Here is a 14,846-nt window from a genome sequence, read left to right as displayed (position 1 = left end):
ATATTTTAAAACAAATATATAAAAAAAAAGGGGGGGGGGGCGCCTTGGCTGGACGCCCAGCCAGCGGTGGTGGCGCCAGCTGCAGACGCCGCCACCAGTGGGCTGGCGCCTGGGCTGGACGCCACAGCCACGGCTGCGGCGCCTTGAATAAACGCCACAACCGTGGCTATGGCGTCCAGCCCAGGCGCCAGCCAACTGGTGGCGGCGTCTGCAGCTGGCGCCACCACCGCTTGCTGGGCGTCCAGCCAGGGCGCCCCACCGCCGTCACGGCGGTTTTTCCCTTTATTTTTTTTTTATTTTTTTTACAAATTGTACCTTGCCACCTTGGGACATCCTTCCCTCCGCCGCCGCCGCCAATTCCTTGCCTTGCCGCCTCGACATTGTCGTTGTTTGAATTTTTTTTTTTTTTTTAAGAGAGGTTGAAAGAAGATGAGCAATGAGAGTGTGAGTGATGAGAGTGTGAGTGTTTTTTTTTTAAAGGTCAAGGGCAATTTTGTCAAACCAAGTGAATTTTGTGGGCTTTATGTAGTAATTTGTGGGCGATGTTTAACAAATCCCAATATTTTAAATACTTATCCAACGCCCGGGGGCATTCGTTAGCAAGATCCATATATAATATTCTTGTCAATTTAAACTATGAATATAAATTTTGCATTTAATACATATATAACAAAATCTGATTTAATAATGTTCTCTTTAAGAACAAAAAACTTACTATATCACTCAAACTAAATTTAATCAAAGCAAGATAATAACTAACTTAACCGGATAAACTCAATCCAAAATAAATTAAAGTTTATAAACTTATATTAGATGCCTTATACTTAGGGCCTGTTCACATTTACTGAAATGAGCTGAACTGAACTGAACTGAACTGATTGGAGCTGAACTGAACTGAACTGAACTGGACTGATTGGAGTTGAACTAAACTGAACTGAATTGAGCTGAAATGAATATTTTATGAGAAAGGAAAATTAAGAGATGAACTGAACTGAACTGATTGGAGCTGAACTGAACTGATTAGAGCTGAACTGAACTGAACTGAAATTAAGTAAATGTGAACAGGCCCTTATACTCCATTAATCCCTTCCTGAAAGATAAATTAAAGTTTATCATTTTAGACGTTTTTATGTTTACATTTCAAATTTTTTTCTTGATTAAATTGCTGCTTTTTTAAAGCGGAAGTTCACCTGCTCATTTAGGGAAAGTTTTTTCTTTTAGTCATTTTTCTTCAACATAAATATTTTCCATGCAAATTTCTTCATTTATCAAAATATTTACATACTTCCAATACAAATATTTTCTATTTTTAAAGTGAATATAATGTATAAATACTTGATATATATAAATACAGCACAAACTTTAAAAAAAATCGGGTGTACAATAATTATTGTACATCTACTATAAAAATAGACTAATTTGATCAAAAGTTACCATTGAAATAAATAAAAGTTACCTAATATGCATAAAAGTAATCCAATACAAATAAAAATTATTAATAAATGATCACATTTTAAATGACTAAAATCAATTATTAGTGATTGAATGTAATTAAATTACCATTATAAAACTATTCTTATTGTCTACATATATAAAAATTGTATTATGTTTAAAGTTACCCCAAAACAGGCAAAAAGTTACCCTAAAATTAGATAAAAGTTACCCTTATACTGCTCGATGTACAGTAATATTAGTGTAAACCGGGTGTATACAAAAGTTTTTGTAAATACAAATATTTCTATTTCAAAAAAAAATACTTGATATATATAACACCTAATCGTTGTTTACCACTATCTTATTAATCTTATTAACCCGTATAAAATCACCAAAACACAAAAACTGAAGAATATTACATAAATTGAATATATCATCCATTGGGAATCATGATGTGTAGTGCACATAATTACTCCGGACTTTCAAACTTGAAACTGCATATTGGTTATCCACTAATCACGATTGTGATTTGAGTCTATTCAATAATTTTACACGTTATGAGTGTGATTTGATTTAATTATGTTCTTAAGTCTCCCCACTCTCCATAGAGTGGTACGGAGTACTTCCTCTGTTGCACAAATATTGCAACAAGGATGAAATTACGCAATATTCATTTCAAAGCACATTTATATGTTAAATATCAATTATTATATATGAGTAAAAAATATAAAAAGTTGATACTGTAAAATCAATTATTTCAAATTACCTTATGTGATCAAACAAGTATGATGAATAGTGCAAAAATCCAGTTGTTACATTACTATGTTTATGGTTGGTGTAGTAGTGTAGTATTATAGTTTTTCGTCTACAATTAGATAAACCATGCTAAAATCAACTTCACAGCTATAACAGATTATTAAAACTCTTGTGAAGGTTGTATGAAACAACAATATAAAAAGAGAAAATAACTTTTAATTGTAATTTGCGGAATACAACCACACATCATATCTTTAATTTGCATGCATAATAATTTTGTGTAAAGAAAATCTTATCTGATTCTATTTTATACTACGTATGTACGAAGGGCAAGAATTAGTTAAAAACAAATTTATACACATGAAGATTTTTTAGGGAATTTAAAATATATTTATACGATGAATTAATGGTCTGTACCGATTTATACAATGAATCAATTCATGACTTCATGTCAATTAGTCAATATATAAATTTATTTTAAATACAAATAAAAAATTTACTCCGCATATACGAGTATATATTTTGCTTATTACGGAGTAATTAATTAATGAAGTTGATTTTTTTTTTCTTTTTTTGACCGGAATAATTGAGGTTTATAATATTAAGCTAGCAAGGTTAAAACTATGCATTGTCAAACGTGCATAAACAATTGTATGAAAATAAAACAATTGAAGTAAAACCGATTGATAATAGAAGATAATCTAAATAAACTACATGATGTCAAAGTAGAAATCTTAATACGACAATCCACTAATAATGTGTTGGTAACAATTCCACAAAATGAGTTGAAAATGTTAATTAAAGGAATTACATTAACCACGCAAGATGAATTCAGGCTAATGAACTTGCATATCGTGGTATGTAAAGTGCATAACAAAGGCCTATCATATAAGCACACAACAAAGATAAACTTAAGCCACTAATTTAAGAAATTGGGGTAGATAGTTGCCCACTAACACAACTAATTACAAGAACTAAAGCTTGTGCTTGACTAATAAAAACCACTTAGAAACCAAAATTGAATCTAGATTTCTACCTTAATTACTAACAAAACAGCTAGTGAGTAGTGACCCACTAAAACTATCCATTACCAAATGCATACAATTATCAATTATTGTGTATCTTAATTTAGGGCCTGTTCACATGTAGGGCCTGTTCTCATTGACTGAACTCGGCTAAACTGAACTGAACTGAACTGAAATGAATATTTTATAAGAGAAGGAAATTAGGAGCTGAGTTGAACTGAACTGAATTTCAACGTAAGAGAACAGGCCCTTACTCAATTTCAGCTTCAATCAGTTCAGTTTAGTTCAGTTCAACTCCTAATTTCTCTCTCTCATAAATTATTCATTTCAGTTTAGTTTAATTCAGTAAATATGAACAAACCCTTAATCCACTATTTTTAAACATTACATTCAACAGATGTATTCTCGATCTCATTTTAAAATTAGGATATTATGAATCACTTCTCTTCAATTGTATTGTGATGCAATTCTAATTACATGCGTGATTTTTTTATTCACGATTGTCATAAGCAACACCTTGATTTTGGAGCAATTCTCTTCATAGTGCACTCCAATCTTATTACAATCCAAAAATACAATGTAAACCTACCATTTGTAGCATTTTGGCTTTCCCTTTGTGCCTACAATCAAATCTTATTTTTACTGAACTTAAAATATTTTTTTAATGAATATAAATTATTTTTATTGAAATTAAATTATTTATAATGAAGTGAAAATAATTTTATTGAACTGAAACAATTTTTGTTGAACTGAAATTATTTTTATTGATTCTCTTTTATATTTCTTCTTTAAAGTGACTGATTTTTACTGAACTTAAATTATATTTGCAAAACAGAAATTATTTTTACTAAATATTATTATTTTAAGGTGAAGTGAACAGTACCTTAGTAAATTCCTTTTCATGTATAAAAATGTTACAATGGCTAAGTATATCTGATTTGGGGTCTTTGGTCTTCAAAAATTAAATTTTTGAGAGAAACCGTACAGCATGTGGGGCGGTGGACAGGTGTCAAATACCAGTACGGCTCAACCTTCTTATCCACTATCTCTGACAACTTTTTTCTCTTTCTGTCACCGGTTCTTTCGGTTTCAGTTTAGACGGATTTTCATTAATTTAATTAACTTTTGTTAATTATACCAGGTAATTTCGACATTTACCCCACTAATCTTTGTTTTGTATGCAATGTTCCGGTTCAAGATTATCTTCAGTTTTTCTTGCTTATTTTTTTTTATTTATGTATTTTTTATTCATAATTTTTTTTTTTTTTTTTTATGGTGATTTTTTTTTCATTAGTCCGTATTATTGTTTGAGCACCTTTTCACGTTTCCATGTAAGATGCTTAATGGTCATTCCAATCATATCATTCTAACAACTTTGTATCTAATGCAACATTACAACAAACAAATAATTGCAATTAATTTCTGTAATTAATTTTTTTGGTGTTCATGTACTTGAGTACTACATAAACCAAGTATATTCTTAAAAGAAGAGATGTATTATATTGATCATTCATTAATAGGAATCAGTAATTACTTGACAATCCACATTACAACAAAAATAGCCTTACAAGTCGCGTCTTTTAGAGCCGCGTTTTATATATGGGGAGACTCATATTTTTAGATAAATCTATATTATACCTGACGACACGTAATGTTATAATGAGAAGTTAAAAAAATGATGGTGCCTGATTATTAATGTGCAACTAATAAGCATTATGAGTCAATGTTATAAATTATTTGAAAAATAATAATGTTTTAATAGGAAGTTAGGAGAAAAACTTTATGCATTGCCTAATATATATTAATGTGCAACTCATACACCCTTGGAATTGCATGTTATAAATAATCTTATTATGCATCTTCTAATTTAGATTTAATACACCCTTGGAAGCAACACATGGAGTAATAGGCATTAGTTTAGATTTAATAATATTATTATGCATCTTCTAATTTTGATGTGCGAGAGTGTGACTCATAATCTTTTGAAGTCCTATCCTATTATTTAGTTAACTTGTAAGGTTAATAATTGATAAATAAAAATTAAGTTACACATCACCTGATTATTAATATAAACAGTGGCGGATGTAGAATATTTATTATGCATCTTCTAATTTAGATTTAATACACCCTTGGAAGCAACACATGGAGTAATAGGCATTAGTTTAGATTTAATAATCTTATTATGCATCTTCTAATTTTAATGTGCCAGAGTGTGACTCATAATCTTTGTAAGGTTAATAATTGATAAAAAAAAATTAAGTTACACATCACCTGATTATTAATGTAAACAGTGGCGGATGTAGAATATTTAGTGTGGAGGGGCACTAAATAAAAAATATAAATAAAATGCTTGTATAAGGGCTTGAACCTAAGACTTTTAGTCCAAACTCAATGCATTACCACTATGATAAAGCTAATTTGATGTTATTTATTGCATAAAAATTGTATTTAACTTATAAATTTATATATTTACTTAAATAAAAAAATAAAAACTTGGGGGGGGGGGGAGGGCCGGTGCCACCCAGGCCCCTTCATAGATCCGCCAATGAATGTAAACTTATATATATGCCTTTCCAGTTGGCTATAATAATTTAGGTAACACTTAAGAATGTAAATAGGAATTTAGGAAGAAAAAAACCTTATATGTCTCATAATTATCAATGTGCGAATTATAAACTTCTGAAGTATATATTAGGTGACAAGTAAGGTACAAGTTGAAATGTTGAAAACAATACAAGTAAATAATGTACACATTTTAAATAAGAAAACCTTACCATCGTAACACTATTTTGGTTGTAAAAAAAAAAAAAATCTTGTAAGTGAATTAGGTCAAGGGAAGAGAGAAACCAGAATAGAGTCAATGCGTGCTTGTAGTGCGTGTGTCACAAAATGTTCTTATGATGATATTGCAATCTTTCATAAATGATTCTAAAAACTATAATGGAAAGATCAAGCTAAGTATAGTATAAGGTGTTGATCATTTGGGAAATATCCTTATAACTTTAAGGTCACAGCTCACAAGATTGAATTATTTGAATCCCCCAACTCTGTGTGCTTGATGTGCAAAACACTTTAAATTGGATAGAACTCAATATACAATTTATAAAAAAAATTTGTAGCAATATCATATCAGAAATAATTTATTATTATTTTTAATAAAAAGTCAAAATAATACAAGTATATATATTACAGAGTAGAAAATAAGATTTTGCACAATTTATAGGTTGATATGTATAGGACTATAGGAGGTATACCACTATTAAAAAAATTCTAGGAATTTACGAAATATTCTTCCACTACCTTGTTCCTTCTGAAATGTTGTTGTGCATTAGTCATTTGTCCGCAACTGCATGCGAATTCATTCTTAGCTTCCTAATGATGTGGCTAAATTGTTTTATGATTATCAAATTAATTAGTTATGGGCACTTTTCAACCCCTTATTTTCATGTTTCAACTCTTTGAATAACGAAATACAATAAAAATGTACCCAAAAAAATTGAATTTGTTCTGATGTAATATGTTATGTAATGTCATTCTCAAAATTACAACCGTACACTCGGGTTATTTGCTCATTAATTTTTACTCATTTTATAAACGGCTATTTCACCAAATGTCACTGAGTAATTTAAAAATTCACCAAATGCCATCGGACTTATCAGAATTCACCAAATGCCACTGAGTTTTTAAAAAATTCACCGAGTGCCATTAATGACTAACGGCAGTTAACTCCGTTAGTCATTAAGGCTAATTATGTCACGTGGTGTATTCTAATTGGTTCACTTTATTATTACTATTTTATTTATCAAAAAAAATTAAAATCAGAAGTTTTCAAAAAATAAAAAAAATAAATCAGAAACAAAAAAAAAAAAAAAAAAAAAAAACCCAGCCACTCTTCCCACCGCCCCTACGCCAGCCCAACCCCTTGCCCCCACCCCCACCGACGACCAACATCCTCTTTGGTGTCGGCGGCCACCCTTCCCCCTACCCCTACCATCTCCATCCACTTCCCCCCTTAAACCACCATCCTCGACACCCTAAAACCCCAAAATTGAAATCTCCAAAATCGAAACCCTAAATTTCGATTTTAAGGTTTTCGATTTTGGGTTTTAAGTGAGGTGGTTCAGGGGGGTGGAGATGGGAGGGGAAGGGTTGGTTTGGGTTCGCCGGAGCGGGGAAGGGGCTTCGAATTATGGGAAATCGATATTGGGGGTTTAAGGTGTCGAAACCCTAGATTTCGATTTTGGGGTTTTTAATTAAGGGATCCGGCGGTGGGGGGGGGGAGTTTGGTCATCGGCGGTGGGGGGGGGGAGTTTGGTCATCGGCGGTGGGGGGGGGGGAGTTTGGTCATCGACGGTGGGGAGGGGAGGGATTGTCGAGGGAGAAAGAGAGTTTGTGAATCGCGGCTGGGTTGCGTCGTCGGCGTGGGTTGGCTAGGCTGGGTTGCGTCGTCGGCGTGGGTTGGCTAGGCTGGGTTGCGTCGTTGGTGCGGGTTAGCTAGGCTGGGTTGCGTCGTCGCCGGTGCGGTCGTCGGCGTGGGTTAGCTAGGTTGGCGCGGGTTAGCTAGGCTGGGTTGCGCCGCGGTGGGGACTGGCTGGAGGCGGAGATATGGTGGTGGCAGTGACAGATAGTGGTTGGGGCTGGGTCATGGTGGCTGTTTTTTTTTTAAAAAAAGTTTTTTATTAAGTAATTAATTTACTAATTTAATAAGCAACCAATCATAAGCCACCAAGTGGCATAATTAGCCTTAATGACTAACGGAGTTAACTACCGTTAGTCATTAATGGCACTCGGTGAATTTTTTAAAAACTCAGTGGCATTTGGTGAATTCTGAAAAGTCCGATGGCATTTGGTGAATTTTTCAATTACTCAGTGACATTTGGTGAAATTTCCGTTTTATAAATGAGCAAAAAAAAATTTATTCATTATTCATTTATTAAATGAGCGAAAAATAATTAGCAAATTACCTAGATGTACGGTATACCCAATGGTATATAACAAATTCTATTAGATTTTAGGTAGTACTCCAAATTTATTTAAATAACTAGAATTAACTTAACTTGTTAAAATTGCCATCTTTTTGGACTATTTCACTCTCCCATGCGATAGAGCCAATTTAGGAAAGCTATGACAAAGTCTTGAATCCGAAATAAATAATCAGCATTGCTTGTATTGCAATGTACTCCACTTTTTTGTAGTTTGGATTATTGCACATTTGCGGTTTGCACTCTAAATTTTATTTATTTTTGAACGAACTACTTGTAAAATAATGAGAATATTTTCTTATACAAACGGTTGTATCTTGTTCACGGACTCGTGTACAAAGATTGTTTTTCTATACTTATATGTCACTTTGTGAATGTACCTCGTGAGTTGTTAAATAAAAAAAAATTAAAAAAAAAAACCCGATTGTATGGTGAATATGAAATGAGGATTTTCGTTGACTTTTTAGGGATATAAATATATAATAATCAATGATGAAATAGATTTCCAAGGAGTTAATTTATTCTAAGAAGGTGTGTGAAAAATTGAAAGTATTTTAATGTTCATGTAGTAAATCAAATTATCAACTCAATTATCCACCAATGCATGAGTTGTAAGATCAACCAATCACAATCAATTATATTACATAATAATTATCAGTCGTTTGCTTGTTAATTATCATCAAGATAAATCAAAGGACATAATAACCCCATATAATTGTCTCAACTTAAACTTTAGACAAAAAAAAAACTATCAATTGCAAATCAATCACGTAGTACATCAGTTCTTATAGTATTATCGATCTCTAGCTCTTTTACATTCATTTATTTCCTTAAGCTTCATAAATTGTGAAAATGATTGATTATTCAATGACAAAATATTGCATGTGACAGCATAAGATTTGACTCACTATTCGTTTATATGCTAATTAATTTTTCTGTATCATATAAGTCACTTAAATAAAACCTTATATAACTTCTATTCCTAACTTATCATACACCCGTCTCATATAAGATTTAACTCACTTTTATATGCTAATTAATTACTCCGTGGCATATAAGTCACTTAAATAAAACCTTATACGACATCTATTCCTGGTTTATCATACACCCGTCTCATACAAGAATACCAAATAGTTTCTGTAGCATTTAATTGATTTGAACTATATATACGCGGATAAAATGATAATTAACATCATAATTGGTTTCTAATCACTTCGAATTACATATTTACATCAATTGAGTATGCATGCCCATTAGTTATAATACAAGGATAACGTGCATATTTTTGTTTTCTAATGTTAAGATCAAATTAGTATATAAAGTCATTAGTTGATAATTAAGAACACATTAAGAGAGTAATTTATTATATATTTTTGTTTTCTAATGTCAAGATCAAATTAGTATATAGAGTCATTAGTTGATAATTAAGAACACATTAAGAGAGTTATTTATTATATATGTTGCAACAGAGAGATCTGTTTTAAGGTCAAATTAAATGAGTGCAAATGGGAAATTTATTTGTCCTTATATTTCAACAAATTAATTAATTTCTTAATGTACACTCAAGCTAAGATAACATGTGTAATTACATACACAATTAATTAAAGGAATTGTTGACTATGGTTTTGTATTTTTGCCCACAAATTTTGCCCAAATCTTAAACGTTTCAATCTCCAATTCTCCATGCATATGATAAATAAGTATGAAGTAACAATAAAGATAGTGTCAGGGAGTTATGTACATACGTAATGTTACCTTTCTACCTAAATCATGCCTTGTCTTACTCCTACATTAGACTTGTAACTAATAACTATATTAACTAATAATCATTGAATAATTATATTACGTATTCCACATTTTTACTCATACATGAATGTTTGGACTGTTATTATTGTTTATATCCCTATATATTAGGATTAATCCAATACAATGTAGGAAGCTATGGATCGGATTGAGTATGGACAGTGTATATTCAAAAGATCGAGATATGATCTTATTATATTTGTAGCTAGTCAGTTGAGATTTATGTCAATTATTGAGTTTCTTTCGAGTAACTAACACAATCGTACATGTTATATATAAATCAATAACGGTATGGACATAAATTTTTTTAAATCGAAACAATGTACTACGTATGTGTATGCTAGTAGGAGTTAGCTGACATAGGGAAATATTGTAATGGATCAGCAAGTCTCGGACGAATACGTCCAAAGGGAACCTCAGCCCATACTGAAGTTGTCTTGTGTACACCCCCACATACCCCGGGGGTGGACGATGGATTCTATCGGATGCCACGGGCATTCGGCACCAATACCCATCAGCTTCAAGGATGCCGTAATGCAACTCAATTTGTTCGGAAAACCGATACTGTTCGGCATTCTCCACCCACCATGAGTAGGGGCGGTTCTTTATCATGGTCGAAGCTACTTCGGCATCCTCCCACTCTGAAAACCCGGGGAGGATATCCCAAAGGACAGCGAGAACTTCATCGTCCCGCCCAGAAGCGCTCGGCCCCTCCGTTCTCTGAGGAGGAGCCGAGGAAATTGGAGTCGCCCTAATCCCTTCAGCAGGGTCAGACTCTGCTCTTTGTCCATTCCAGGTCCCAATCCTGTTCCTAGGATCGGGAATTGGCCTTGCTCTTCTTGGAGCACGGGCTCTACCCCTAACTCCTCTCGCCATTGATAATTTCGAAGAGAAAAGTCGAAAAAAAGGGAAGGAGTTCGAATTCGAAGAAAAATAAACTAAAATCAAAGGAATTTACCTTAATCTGAAGCGAAAGTTGCCGATTTACGAATTGGTAGTGGCAAGTCTCAGTTTCTAAGCTTAATGCTCGGGGAATTTGCGAAGTTTTGATGCGGGTTCTTGGGTTCTCTCGAGAATTCTGGGTTTGTGTTGGTGAATAAGTGAGGAGAGATGACGCGCCTCTGATTATATCTCCAGAAATGGGAATACGGGGAGTCCGCGTTTCAATTTCTCTTAAATACCCCACTAAGTAACCGTTAAACACACGACCTTGCGATTAAACTGCCCATTATCCATCCAACTTCCACAATCATCCGCCTTAACCGTTGTTATCTCATTAATTACGGTTTAAATTCAAATTTTTGGATTAATTAAATCATTCACTTCCCTCCTTTTCTGATTAAATCAAACCCGACCCGTCATCCTTCCAAATCGGGTCTGGGGGGCAAGTTGTTTGGGTCCAATTTAGTCCAATTGGGCTTAGGCATTAAATGATCCAATTAAAAGCCCAAGGTCAAGGTTCATCTCTCCAATTGTGCTAAAGTCAAAGATCAGTCCTCAAGGCAAGCCAATTGGGCTAAGGCCCAACTTCTCCATGTATGAAGAGGTATAAAAGCCATCAATATTACATTTGTACATTCATTCAAGCAAAGCCTCAAGCAATTAATTCTCTTGCATAGTGTTCTCTTTCTACGCACTGTACTGACTTTAGCATCGGAGGGGCCTTCCTCGGCAACACCCCCGAGGCTAGTTTACGTGTGTTTACTGTGCAGGAAACCTTCGGCCCAACATTACTTGGATCGAATCTAGTCTTCTCCGCTTCATCGGACCTTCGGCAAGGTCCCATTGTTTTCACCCGAAACAACATGCATGATTGTTAATCCGAATGGAGTGGAAATTTTGTACTTGTATTAAGTAAAATTGTACCTAAACCAAAACCAATTTAAACAATTAGTGTTAGTTAATAATATGAAAAAATATATTAAAAAAAAGAATATTGTTTCAAATAGAGAGCTGGTCCAATTTTGCAAAGAGCTACTTCATGTGTAATGCATGCCAGCCGCATAAACATAATTAAGCCGGTGTAGGTAATAGTGTGAACTGATGGTTGATTTTAGATTTTAAAAAAAGGAACAATATTCTTAACCCTTTATTGAAATTAATATACAGTCAAACAAAAACCTACATTACTACAAATATTGGAAAATAATTAAGATTACTACCGCAATTTATTTTAACAAACGATTTTAGTCTTATCTTATAATACAGAGTAGCATTTTCATATACCATAACATAACACCAATCGACGCATTATTTTGTGGTGAGTTCCTCAACAAAATGGGTAATGGAGCAATGGGCACCGGATCCCTACTAACCAGTGACTTATTGAGACAAAGAGAAGGTCCGACAATCACGGCAATAAATGGAAAATGAGTAGATAATTGAATATGATTGGTACAATTGCTAAATTTACCGTTTGTTAAGGGGGCTCCACTAATTAAGCCACAAATTTAACTTTTTCTAAGGTTGAATATTCGTATATTAGGTTGACTGTCTATTATTTCTCATTATAATATTAAACTAACAGAGCACCAAAAAAAAAAAAATATTAAACTAACTGCTTCTTTGACTCTTTTTTTTTTTTTTTTTTTTTAATCATAGTTAATATAATCTACGTACAAATTACGCACTCAACTTTTGATATAAACAGTAGCATGTCATGGCGTAATGGACTCTAGATTGTTTGCATCATCCACAATTATTGGTAAATTAAGTAAACTAGTTGAAAATTAAAGTAGTATTTGTATCTAATTTGTTTTCTGATTGGATTATAAGTATGTAAAAACAAAATTATAGGATGTGTGTTCTTTTTTCCATTTTTCTACTTTTATTGTTTTCTTTTCTCCAAAAAAGTTTGGCCTATAAAAGTTGGAAATTAATGTTTCTAACTTTTTGCATTTATAAAGAATTAGCTAAGAGTGACTTGATTGAGAATTTTGAAATACATTAAATTGTTTTGACTTGATCATTGATCCTTCCTTAAAATGAATTTGACCACTATAGAGTGATGAATAGTATGATTTCACACTTGGTCTCTTCAACTTAAAATAAAGTGTTTAGTCCAATTTAAGTAAAATATAGTTTGATCTTATCTAATTTCATGCCATTGTTTGATTAAACTTTTAATGTATTTTTATACTAATGTATAAAAAAAGGTTAGATTTTCAAATGAGTTGTTATTAGATTTATTCCAACTATCTGCAAATTGTTTTATTTAGATTTTATATATTTATGATATCAAGGCATATTATCATTATAGTATTATCTTATATTCAATACAGTATTGTTTTATATCATCAAACATTCTTGTGAGCATAGAGTGAATATGAAAAGTGATACTTCATAATTTTTGTAAAAAGTAAGAAAAATAAACATTAGGAAGCCCTAAATATAAAAAGTGATTTATCCATTCCTTAATAGTACCAACATCATCCTCCAGTTTACGGTATGAAAGAATTGCCTTGTCTTTTGCTCTGTATTTGTTAAATTGTAATTTGTTAAAGTGGTATACATTAAGCATATGTCAAATGCTAACAATGTCAGTCAATTTATAATTTTATCATGTATGTCTATATTAATAGTTTAATACCAACTAGAACCACATTTGTGGCAACCAAACTAATATCTTATTATGAAAGATCTTATCAAATCAAACTTAAAAGGTACCTTTATGTTTATCCATATTACAAATCAATATATTTTCTAGTAAATCCATGATCAAAACAAGTTAAGTTTGATGCAAAAAGGCTAAATACAACAACTTTTCAAGGAAAAGGGGAGTAGTATTTTTTGAGAAAGGCAAAGGAGATACTCCACGAGCGACATATATACGCAATTAGTGTGATTGGTTAATACTTTTTAGCTCATTTATAACTAAACATTGTGTATTTGCTTATTTGGTCCCAATAAACCACATTTTGTTTAAGTAATTTCATTTTAAATAATATATATTTTTATGAGTGGATTTTATTTTTTTTGGGCAAAGATATCAGCTTGATACAAGAGACCTACCGCCCAAAGGAAGGAGGCACGTGACATAATTGATGGGCTAACAACTCTACAAAAGCAGACCATTTGGCCCATTCTAACCATTCATTTGTGTTTGCAGTAATTGGCCGGGCCTAATGGCTTGAACATTCATTGAGAGAAATTTATAACAAAGAAGACAAAGGTATTATAATAGTACTATCTCCGTCTCTTATTTGATAAACCATTTTTAGCAATTTTATGCATTATGTCATGTTTAAGTGACAAGTGATTGGCTATGTATATTGGAATTCTCATTGTTATATTCCCATCTATATATTTATTTTGTTTATTGAGTAAACAAGTTGACTATAAGATCGAGGAATAATAATACTCCCTCCATCTCTTTTTTATTGTCTCTTTATTAGATGTCTATTTCTCGCTCACATAATAAAAAGAAGTAGACATAAAGAGAAGTAGACATCTAATAAAGGGACGAAAGGAGTACAAAGAATTTCCTCTACACCTATACAGATACTGTAAAAGTCAAGCTGTTGTAAGCAAATATCTAATAAACATAGAGCCTTATAATAATATTTCTTATTAGGGATAATTATCATATTAATTGAATAGATTTATTAAATGTAGTGTTTTGGCTTTTTCTTTTGCCTACAAAAATCTTGGAAGAAATGTGAATTATAGTACCAACAAAAGTACAATCTTCTTTTAGCTCTAATGCAAGCATAAAAAGATCCAAATTCATCATAACTCTTTTATTATTTAATTTCTCTCCCTTTGCCAAAATTGAAGGCTCCAAGCCTAGTCATAAACTAAAGTTCTAAAAATTTCAAAATACAAAGCCTCCATTTAATCTTATTTT

Source organism: Chenopodium quinoa, unplaced genomic scaffold (genome assembly GCF_001683475.1).
Source record: "Chenopodium quinoa cultivar QQ74 unplaced genomic scaffold, ASM168347v1, whole genome shotgun sequence".
Lineage (NCBI taxonomy): Eukaryota > Viridiplantae > Streptophyta > Magnoliopsida > Caryophyllales > Amaranthaceae > Chenopodium > Chenopodium quinoa.
This window is presented reverse-complemented; position numbering follows the sequence as displayed.